General features: G+C 60.3%; 1 long non-coding RNA gene across 1 annotated transcript in view; it reads left to right on the top strand.

Moving 5' to 3' along the window:
- Nucleotides 1-8,164: 8,164 nt before the first annotated feature.
- The window catches only part of LOC147377191 (uncharacterized), a 24,016-nt gene continuing 21,341 nt past the window's right edge, over nucleotides 8,165-10,839 (top strand). Inside the window, exon 1 of the long non-coding RNA XR_015136113.1 lies at nucleotides 8,165-8,217. This is a non-coding gene — a long non-coding RNA (uncharacterized LOC147377191). The remainder of the gene's footprint in view (nucleotides 8,218-10,839) is intronic.

Below are 10,839 nucleotides of genomic sequence, written 5' to 3'. Positions count from 1 at the left end.
CCACCCCCCACCCCCCCCCCCCCCCACACACACAATAAAGCTTTCTTTTTTTTCTTTCTTTCCTTTTTTTTTTTTTTTTTTTTTTTTTGGCGTGCAGCCAATACTGACCATTCATTGAAAGATAATAAAACTAGGTGATGTTATGTGTGTCATGTCCCGGTGTATTGAAATAGAATGTTCTTCGTTAAGGACATACAACATCCTCTGTTCTAACGTGTACAGAATGGTGACTTGATGCACCTGTCTGTTGCAAAAGAATCATTCATGACCACCCAAGCGGTAGCTCATAGCTTGACCACAACCCATACATGCCATGACTGTATGCGAAAGAAAGTGAAGTCACTCAGTCGTGCTGGACTCTTTGCGACCCCACGGACTGTAGCCTACCAGGCTCCTCCGTCCATGGAATTTTCCAGGCAAGACTACTGGAGTGGGTTGCCGTGTCCTTCTTCCATTGTACGGGAAGTGAATGCGTCATGTCCACGGTCATGGCGACTTTCGAATAGGATAATGCTGCTGCTGCTGCTGCTGCTGCTGCTGCTGCTGCGTCGCTTCCGTCGTGTCCGAATCTGTGCGACCCCGTAGACGGTAGCCCGCCGGGCACCCCCGTCCCTGGGGTTCTCCAGGCAAGAACACTGCGGTGGGTTGCCATGTCCTTCTCCAAGGCGTGAAAGGGAAAACGGGAAGGGAAGTCGCTCCGTCGTGTCCGACTCTGTGCGACAACGTGGACTGCGGCCTACCGGGCTCCTACCGGGCTCCTCCGTCCACGGGATTTTCCGGGCAAGAGGACTGGAGTGGGGTGCCGTTGCCTTCTCCGAATATGAGACGACGATAATACCAATACTATTCTTTAGAATCACCGTGCTCTTTGTGACGTAGACAGTATATATGTACCTTATCCGTGAAGTTCCCCCGCCCGCCGTTACATCGGCATCTTCCCATGTCTCCCTCCCCCAGCCGCTCTGTGATGATCGTTTTCATTGTTTTAGGTGGCCTTGCATGGCATGTCAGTGACAGGAGAAACTCTTTTTCTTTCTCTACCTGACTTCTTCATTGGGCATCACTCCCTAAGTCCCATCCATGCGATCACGATGTAAGACTGTGTTCATTCCTGGGGCTACCTGGGACACCTAGATCTCCCTATCGATCGATCTCTACCTGGATCGTGTATCTTCTTGATCTAGTCTTCCCTTGATGGACACTTGGGCTGGGTCCCCATCTTGACTCTTGTGAATGGATGCTGCGATGGACCTGGGGGTGCAGGCCTCTCTCTGCGAGTTTCAGGTTTTATTTTCTTTCGAGGTCTACCCAGAAGTGAGATGGTTGGCAGGATCCATCCTCTCTCCACCGAGACTCGTGTCTAAGTCCTTCTGAGGTGATCCGGTTGCTGCTGCTGCGGCTGCCGCTAAGTCGCTTCCGTCGTGTCCGACTCTGTGCGACCCCACAGCCGGCAGCCCGCCAGGCTCCCCCCCTGTCCCTGGGATTCTCCAGGCGAGAACACTGGAGTGGGTTGCCACGGCCTTCTCCGATGCGTGGAAGGGAAAAGGGGAAGGGAAGTCGCTCGGTCGTGTTCGACTCTTCCCGACCCCGTGGACCGTGGCCTACCGGGCTCCTCCGCCCATGGGAGTTTCCAGGCGAGAGGACTGGAGTGGGTTGCCGTGGCCTTCTCCGGTGATCCGGGGAGCGATCCGTGCTTTCCCAATAGACGCCGTTTGAATCCACGCGACTGCGTACGTCTTAGGGAATACGGCGACGACGACGACGACGACCCAAACGCTCCCGTGAGCACCGTGGAACCGGAGGGTGTGTCCTCGGGATGATTCCCCGGTGCCAGCTTTCCACGGCTCGTACGCGTCCACGAGCCCCCCTGCGGTCGGCATGTCATTCGATAGACACGGAACCACGGTTGTCACGGACCGGGGTTGCCTAGGTGCCAGTCGATCCCCAGATGAGTGGAGGGATGACAGAGTCCTTAGGGAACAGAGCGGAGACCCAGAGAATGATTTCCACGAGACGAGGGCGGTGAGACGAGAAGAACGACGGGAAGTGGTGCCCGGGGAGCCAGACATGGTCGAACAGGAAAGAAAACGTGTCAGACGAGACGAGAGGGGAGAAGGATTCCAAGTCAGTGGAGCGGCACGGGGGAGACAGGCCGAGAAGATGCGAGCGGATGCTGGGGGCACGGCACACCTGGACCCGTGAGCGCGCAGGGAGCCGAGAGGGATGGCCGACCATCGCCTGCAGGTCCGCGTGGGCCGATCTCCAGGGCCCGGACTGTGAGGGACTTCGTGAGAACAGTCACGCTCACGGTGCCCACGGGTCACGTCTCCACGGTGCTCTCGGCACTGTACGGAGAGCTCCCCGCGCTGCCCATGGCACAGTGAGCTAGGGTTTCTTTATGTGTATCGACAGAAGATTCGGGGAGCTTCCCGAGTGACGGGACTAGGTATTGGCCGCTCGCGTCCGATCTCAGGCAGGCCGTCTCGCTCGACGATCATTGGACGTATTTGATGTCTGTGGGGGCGTGCTCTGTGTGTCTTCGTGGCCGTGCAAGCTGTTCTCTCTCTGTGGAGAGAGGGGGTCGCTCTACGGTCGTGTGTCTGGGCTTCTCGTGGCTGTGGTTCCTCTTGGGGGGCAGGGGCGCCGGGGCACGTGGGCTTCAGTGGCTGCTGGGTGTGGGCTCAACACTCGCAGCGGCCAGGATCTGGAGCACAGACTCCATCACCGAGGCGTATGGGTAGCGTGTGGGCTCTTCCCGGACCGGGGGCGAAACCCACGTCTCCTGCATGGGCACGGGATCGTTGACCACGGGGCCCCCGGGGAAGCCCCAGTCCCGAACTCAAGACGGATCTCTTGACGTCACCGCTTTTTCTTGGAGAGGTTCGAAACGATCGGGCCAGGGAGAAGGACACAACCTGGACGTCCTTTCGATGGGATCCCTGAGTCCAGGAGGAGCCGTGCAGACGCCGATAAGGGAGGAAGGGGATGATTTTGCCTTTTTGTAAGGTGAGGATTGGACTCGCAGTCCACACTCCTGTTCCCACCGCTCCCCTCCGGGAACTGGAGTTCGAATCTAGGTGGGCCTCTGAGCACACACCTGGCCGGGCTCCATCATGCCGGGTTGACCTTCGGTGCTCACACACCGGCACGCTTGCTGCCTCTCGACGTGTCCTAGAGAAGAAGACATCGGATTCCGTATCAGATCAGCTTCTTTGATGAGCGACGGCACGACAGCCACAGCAAGTGGGATGGATACACACAAACGTTGGTTTCTTTTGGACTATGAGCCCACCTCTGTTCGTGTGTGTGTGTGTGTGTGTGTGAGAGAGAGAGAGAGAGAGAGAGAGAGAGAGAGAGAGAGAGAGAGAGAGAGAGAGATGCCTTGGTGGTTCTAAAGCAAGAAGCACTGAGGAGTGAAGACATTCTCGAACGCACATATTTTCCTTCATTTCAGTCGTGATGGTCCAATGAGTTGGAGGACGACGTGGACTGTTTCGGGGTAGATGAGTTTAGAAGGCTGTGAAGGGACTTCCCTGCCTGGTGGTCCAGTGGTGAAGAATCCACCTGCCGATGAGGCAGGGGACAGGGTGTTTTCGATCGATCCCTGATCCGGGAAGATGCCGCCGGGCTCCGGGCAGGTTCGATATGAACCTACAGAATGGACGGACAGTGCCAGGCGCGAAGGCGAGGGCAGGCAGACGGGGGACTCTGGACGAGGATGACGGACACGGACGGACACGGACGCCTCCGTTGTAGGTGGGCTGTGGCCGGCCGGCACGCTCCTCTGGGGCAGGATGTTCCTAGGACCGTTGGGGAGCGTGCCCGTGCGCGCCCGTGGGAGGAGCAGGGGACCGAAGGGAACTCTCTGTCCTCTCTGCTCCACGGGGCCCGCGGCACCCTAATCGGCTCCAAGAGAGGATGCCTCCGATGGAGAGACAAACCCACACGTGAGGGACCCTCCCTTCGGGTTCACTTGGACTCGGAAAGCGTGACGGTCAGGTTCACTCAATGCTCTGGATGTCTGTGCTTCCCGAGATCCCGGCCTACTCACGGGAAGGACCCGCGGAGCCGGATGAGATCTCCCTCTGCACGGCGGCGGCGGCTCCAGGGTGCACACGTTTCAGTGGCTACGGCTTGTGGACATCGATCGCACCGAGAGCCTAACCCCCGGTGTGCCAGACGCCTGTGTCCACGATGGGTGAACAGTTCTAAGTGTGGGAAGCCCCACACTTGCCACTGCCTGTCCGATCTGCAGGGACTCGGCGAAGCACAAACGTGCCCGGTCTCCTGACCGATCGATCCCCTTTTCGGAGCCAGCCTGGTGCGTGATCTCTTTTCCAGGCCGCAGGCACACACTGGCGCTGGGGAGCTGTGTTCCTGTTCCTCCTCCTCCTCCTCCTCCTCCTCCTCTCTGCCCCCACCCTTCCCCCCACACGCAGGCTCCCCCACCCCGCCTGGCCCCGGCCCGTCCGGGTCTCCCCCACCCGCGGAAAAGGCCAGGAAAAACATGGTCCCTGAACGACGCAGCTGAGAAACAGTGCAAGTCCACTCGGATGCGGTTAGGAGACACCTGAGCATACCTAGGCCAACACTGCCACCGTGTGGGGTGAGAGGCCAGCGCGAGGGGAGCTCGACAGTTCAGAGGAGGGGGAAGAGGAGCAGGAGGGAGAGAGGGGGGGTGGGCGGGGGGCTTGGGGTGGAGTGGGGGGGGGTGGGTGGGGGGGGGGGGAGGGACAGGCTGAAGCTGTCTCAGGGCGATGACGTGGATGAAAACGTTCCCCTTCGGAAGGGCGCTCCAAAGAGATCGTGGCGGCGGGACCTGGAGAGCACAAAGGGCTTCGTTTTGGAGGCTGATCTTCAAGCTGGGAGTGGGGGGGGGGTGGGGTGGGGGAGGGGAATCATCCAGACAGAGGAAAGACACCAGGCCGAGAAGGCAAGAGAGATTCTTTACACAAGTGAATCGGATGCTTTTCTGTCCATGTGTTCCCTAATCACACCATCACGGAAATCCAGCCAGCCAGCCAGCCACCCACCATCGTTTCGCTCCTTTCCTGTTCTCTACATTTTGAACGGCGAGTGAGGGAGAGAGTCTTTCAATGGTTTGAGAGGAGTTTGGAATGTCGTGGGACCATGGTACTTTTCAGCCATGGATGAACGTGACGGCTTCTTTTGTCCGCTTCGGCGTTCAGGGTTATCCCCAACTCCCCCTGCCGAGTGAGGCCTGTGTGTCGCTGTGTGCTGGAGGACACCGTGCTGTCCCCATCTTGATCTTGGACTGAACAAAACCACCGTTGGCAGTGTGTTCGGTTGCTTGGCTTCGTTTCCTTTCCCTATGGCACTCACCTGACCGTCCTGTCCACTCTTGGGATCTTTCATCTCCTCCTCCCCCTCAAGGCAATCGGGTCCTTTTCTTTCTCCTCCTCCTGCTCCTCCTCCTCCTCCTCCTCCTCCTCACCCTAGTTTCTCCCCCCCCCCCCCCCCCACACACACACACACAAGTCCCACTCTTCTCAAACGGACGTCTAACTGACTGCCAACGTTTACTTTTGCCTTCTTTCCTTCCTTCCTTCCTTCCTTCCTTCTTCCTTTCCTTTTTCTTTGGGGGGGGGGGTCGTTCCCCCCTTTAATTTTCAGCTGTACAGACGATGTTTTAGTGTAGCACATGACACAGCCATCACCAGGATACATCTAGTTAGTGACTGTCCGTCACCACCTGGTGTCACGGCAAATGACATTTGGTGTGATGACGTGCCCGTGACTCATGTATTTCATAAGTGGAAGGTTGCACCACTTCGTCTGTCTCCCTCGCCAGGGGCACTCACTCACTCTCTCCTCACCCCCGCCCCCCCGCCCCGCCCCCCCCGCCCCGGTGTGTTCCTTTGTAGTATGTCTGAGCCTGTTTCTGTTTGGTTCGGTTCTGTTCACCGTGTATGGTTTGGTAGGTTCTGCATGGAAACGACTGATCTGAGGTATTTCATGTAGCATAATACCCTCTAAAGGTCTCTCCAGGTTCCTGCAGACTGTGAGATTTCATTCCCTTCTGGTGGTTGAGTCCCATTCCTCTGTGTGTGTGTGTGTCTGTCTGCATGCGCGTGAGCACGCGTGCACGTGAATAGATCCAGGCATAGGCACACAGACAGAGTTCTATCATGATGTGTGTACGGAAGTCGACCTAGGTATAGGGGTCGATCCCACACATGCACACATCCGTATCTTCTTTGTCCCTTCCCTCCGTGGGCACCCTGTGGAGTTGCTGGGTTGGGTCGAATGGGGGAATCTTTGGGGGAGTGTACATCGCAGGACTCTTTTCCCTAGGGATGTGGTTTCTCTGTCTGTGAGGCGCCAGGGGATGAGATCGGATCTCTCTGAGTCCGCCCACAGTTTTCTCAGCTGCAGAAAAAACGCGTTCGATCCATCAGGAGCCACTGTCCTCTGATGGTTCGAACTTGCTGTCGTGATTGCGATTCCCGGCTCCTGGGCCTTTCCCCTCCGAATGAGAAGGATCATTGTCCAGGGAAACGCCCCGGGGTGGGGTGCTTCCGTGAGCCCGCCCCCACCCCCAGGAGCCCCAGCTCAGCCCAGCCCAGCCCAGCCCAGCCCTGCCGTGGATGTGTGTTCTACCTTGTGCTTCTGGGTGTCTGCCTGTTCCACCTTTCTTTGGAAGGAAGGGGTCTGTTCGGGCCTCCTGCCCACTTCGCTCATCGGGGGTTGTTTCCCTTTTGGAGGTTGAGGTGTCTGACGCCTTGATCGGTGTTGGACAGAAAAGCCCCTTTTGCAATATGCTTGTGCTTTCCCCGGACAGACAGACAGACAGACAGACAGACAGACAGACAGACACACACACACACACACACACACACACACACACACACACACACACGGATGTGTGTTTCCGCCCGGGTATGTACGTGTGTGTCTGTGAGTATATATATGTACGAATGTACACCCATAGATACACACACCACACACGCGCGCACGTAGACATCCACGCAGACACATGGGTATACATGCACACATACACTGATGCACATGTACATGTACGTATACACACGCGCGTTTGCGTATGCGTATACATGTGTGTGCATCTATGCACATCGATCTGTGTATAGGCACTCTAGATGCACACGGGCACCTGTACATACGTACATGCGTGCACGTCTACGTATACATACACACGTGTGTATGTAGGCACAGATTCTCGCGTGCGTCTGTGTGGACGTACATACGCTCTCTGTAGACGTCTGCGTATGCGTCCGTACGTATGTATACGTGTGTACATACACGTGTGCACATACACACGCAGATATGTGTGTCTATGCAAGCATGCACGTACGGGTACGCATAGACGTGCATCCACACCTGTGCGCAGACATCACACGTATACACACTATACGTGCATCTAGATGCGTTGACACGTCCGCGTGTATGTGTGTGTGTGTGCCTATGTATCCCGACGTCTCTGCACATGTGAGCATGTGTGTTCACGCCTGTGTCTATCCGTGTACGTATGTGTATAGATGCCTCTGCGTATATACACGCAAGCATACACGCACACTAGAAACGCCTAGGCATACACGTGCGCACACAGACACGTGCGTGTACGTGAGCATGCCCTTCGTACGTGTGTGTTTATACGCCTGCGTGCACGTATATATAGACGCGATGACGTGTGCGTATACATATGTACACGTGTATACGCACATGTGTATGCGTTCTCCCTCTCCCTCTCCCTCTCCCTCTCCCTCTCCCTCTCCCTCTCCCTCTCCCTCTCCCTCTCCCTCTCCCTCTCCCTCTCCCTCTCCCTCTCCTCTCTCTCTCTGACTTTTAAGCTGCCAGGACAGTTCCACGAGTTGACTTTCCTGCCTGGTGGTTTTGTCTCATTTCGTTTCTGAGCTACGTGAAAAAGTTATGTATTCATTGAGGTGGCTGTTGTCACGGGACCCGGGGTTTATTTAGTGGATCCCTATGGACTCCGTCCTCCTCACCAGCACGCCCCTCAATACCACCCCCCCACACCCTCCCCGCAACCCCCCAACCCCCCACCCCCCACCCCCCGCAGCCCTGCCACCCCAGACCTCCCAGGCCGTCCGCCTTTCCGCTGTTTGTGGCCAGTGGTGTTGAAATCCATGTTCTCCTGACCTCTAGTGCACTTTCCCCACCCACCCGCGCATGCTTGTGTGTGTCGTCTCTGGACTTTGTCACGGTGTCTCTACCCAGGTTGAGTTTTGTTTTCTCTTCTTGGGGGTCCGAGTGTCTCCTTCTTTTCCTTTCTTACTCCTAGGCTTGTGTGTCTGTGTCCGTGTCTGCTTTCGAAAGTCCGGCTTTGTTCTCCCAGCAGCGCTTGCCTGGTTTCGCTTTGCCGGTCCCTCCCTCCCTCCCTCCCTCCCTCCCTCCTTCCCTCCTTTTCTCCCTCCCTCCCTCCCGCCCCTCTCTTTCGGGGGGCCGGGGGCCGGGGGTTCCTGGGATGTCACTGGTGCCCCCTCTCTCCGCCCACCCCGCCCCGAGCCCCCGCCGCCCGCCCGCGTCTCCGTGGAATGTCCCCCCACCACCCTGGAATCGCGTGGGGGGGGGGGGGGGATCGCGGCTCTTTCGTGGCAGCCTCCAGGGGAGAGATCTCCCGGCTCCTCTCCCTTCCTCTGCGGCCGGGGTCGCGTCGCGTCGCGTCGCGTCGCTCGGCGGCGGAGGCTCCGGGCCGAGCTCGGGCGTTTGGGCGGCCGGCGCTGCGGCGTCCCCGGCGGCCGGCGACAGCGACCCGTCCTCGGGACGTTCGAGCCGGTTGTCGGGAGCCACCTGGCGGCCGCTTGTATATTGTCCCTCCCCCTCCGGAGCTTCGGCGAGCCCTTCAGGAGGGTTGTGACTCAGCCGCCGGGCCCGAGGCAGAGCTCTCAGACACCGGCTATGCTGGCGGCGACAGTCCCGGTGGCGCCGAGGCCTAGGGACGTCCTGCTGTCGCCGGAGATTGGTTCTCTAGGTTTCTGAGGAGGGTGATCGTCGCGGCGCTCCGGGGCCGGGCTCTGCGGTGGCCGGACCGGGTCGACCAGCATCTCCCCGTGCCCCTGTGGCCGCGGAGAAGGACCGGCCGGACCCTCCCTGGGCCGGGCCGCCGCGGTGGGCAGGGAGAGGGTCTTCCCTGCCCGGAGCGCCTGGACTCGGGCTCGGCGGTCCGGACTCCTCCTGGGCCGCCCTCAGGAGCGTGTGCTTCGCCCTCGGCCCCGCTCCGGAGGTGGGGACCCGCCCGCCGGAGTCGTGAGGGTTGACGGGGAGAGGCGGGCGCGTGTGCGGCCGCCCCCCCCCCCCCCCCCCAACCCGTGGGGTCCGGTCGCCCGAGGCGTCTCCTGGCACACATGCTGTTTCTTTTTCAAAGTCCCGATGGGTCCGGAGACGTGGATGGACCGGACCCTGCTTCCGCGGGTGGCCGGGGAGGGCGCGCCCGACCCTTCAGCGTGCCTTCGTGGGTCTCGGTCGTCGGATGCGACTTTGTCTCACCCCTCCCCACCTCCCTGAACCCAGGTCAGGAGGTGGGGACCGGCTCGGGCCGTCCTGGGTGCCCCATCTAGGACGGTCTGGGTCCCGCCCGGGCGCGGTCCCTGGTCGGGGCCCGCTCGTCTCGTTGGAGGCGCCTCGCTGACGGTTCTTCCTTCTTGTTTCTTGATGCTCATCGAAGCCAAATCCCCGTTCGGAGACTCCGACGGACCGGTACCCCTACCCGTGTGGGCGAAGCGGGAGAGGGCGCCCCCGGCCAGCTCCCTCTCCCTTGGTGGGTGTCCGCGCCCCCACTTTGGCCATCGCGCGCCCCCTCCCCCTGCTCCCCTTCCCCCGGTCGACCAGATGACTCCCCCCACCCCCCCGCCCCCCCCCCCCCCCCGCCACGAGAGCTCCGGGCCTGGTGTTTATGGGGTAGCGCTGGGGACAGGTGGCCGGGCCAAGGTTCCGGGGGTCCTCCATGCGAGTCGTGGATGGGCCCCGCTGTCGGCTGCTATCATTTCGTCGCCCTTAATGGGCCTTTTTTACCACCAGGTAAGTGCTGACACGGTCTGCTTCGGTGTCTGCCGCCGAGGAAACTTTGGGTCTCTGGATGTACGCGGGGCTCTGGGCCTTCGGGCCGCCAGCTCTGGTCCCCGGTTCGGCCCTTGCCGCTGGAGCCGCCCGCCTGGGCCTGTGCGCCGGCTCCTGTGTGGTGTTGTCTGGCTGACCCGACTCGTGGTGCCACCTCCGGTCTCTGGGCGACCCGAGGGCGGCGGGGCGAGGCGCCGTGGGTCTTCTACCCTGTGCGCTCCCCGCTGCGGGCACCCGGTGAAGGCTGAGATGCGACCCCCGCCCTGTGGGCTCCGTGCCACGTGTCAGGCGTTCTCGAACCTCCTGGGGTCGTGGGCCGCTCTCGCCTGAGGCGAGGTGGGGGGCGGAGGTTGCCGGTGAGGCTTAAAGCGGGCCCCTCTGGTGACTGTCCTCGCCGTGCCTTCCCCCCGCTCCACCTTGGCTCATCCGATCGATGTGGTGTGGTCGTGCTCTCCCGGGCCGGGCCTAAGCCGTGCCAGACGAGGGACAGGTGTTCCCGGTGAACGTGTCTGCTCTTCTCGGTCTGTCCGCGGGGCCCCTCGCCTGACTTTTTCCCCCTGGCCGTCGGGGAGGGGGAGGAAGGCGGGGGCTGGGTTGCGGCCTCTGGCCCTGACCTTCGGTCTCCTGTCCCCCGCCTCGGGTGGCGTCAGTGGGGGCCGTGGGTCTTCTGACACAGCAGATGCTCTCGCTTCGCCTTCCCGGCGTGTGCTCCGCGAGCGGCCCTCCCCGCGGTGGGGAGGGCTGTACCGCTGCTGCGCTGTGCCCCCCCGCGTGGGTGCGCGA

The sequence above is a fragment of the Bos grunniens genome, chromosome 2 (assembly GCF_055505025.1).
Source record: "Bos grunniens cultivar Pamir isolate PY7600 chromosome 2, Bosgru_T2T1.0, whole genome shotgun sequence".
Classification (NCBI taxonomy): Eukaryota; Metazoa; Chordata; class Mammalia; order Artiodactyla; family Bovidae; genus Bos; species Bos grunniens.
Note: the sequence above shows the minus strand (reverse complement) of the source record. Positions and strands in the feature narration are given on the sequence as shown.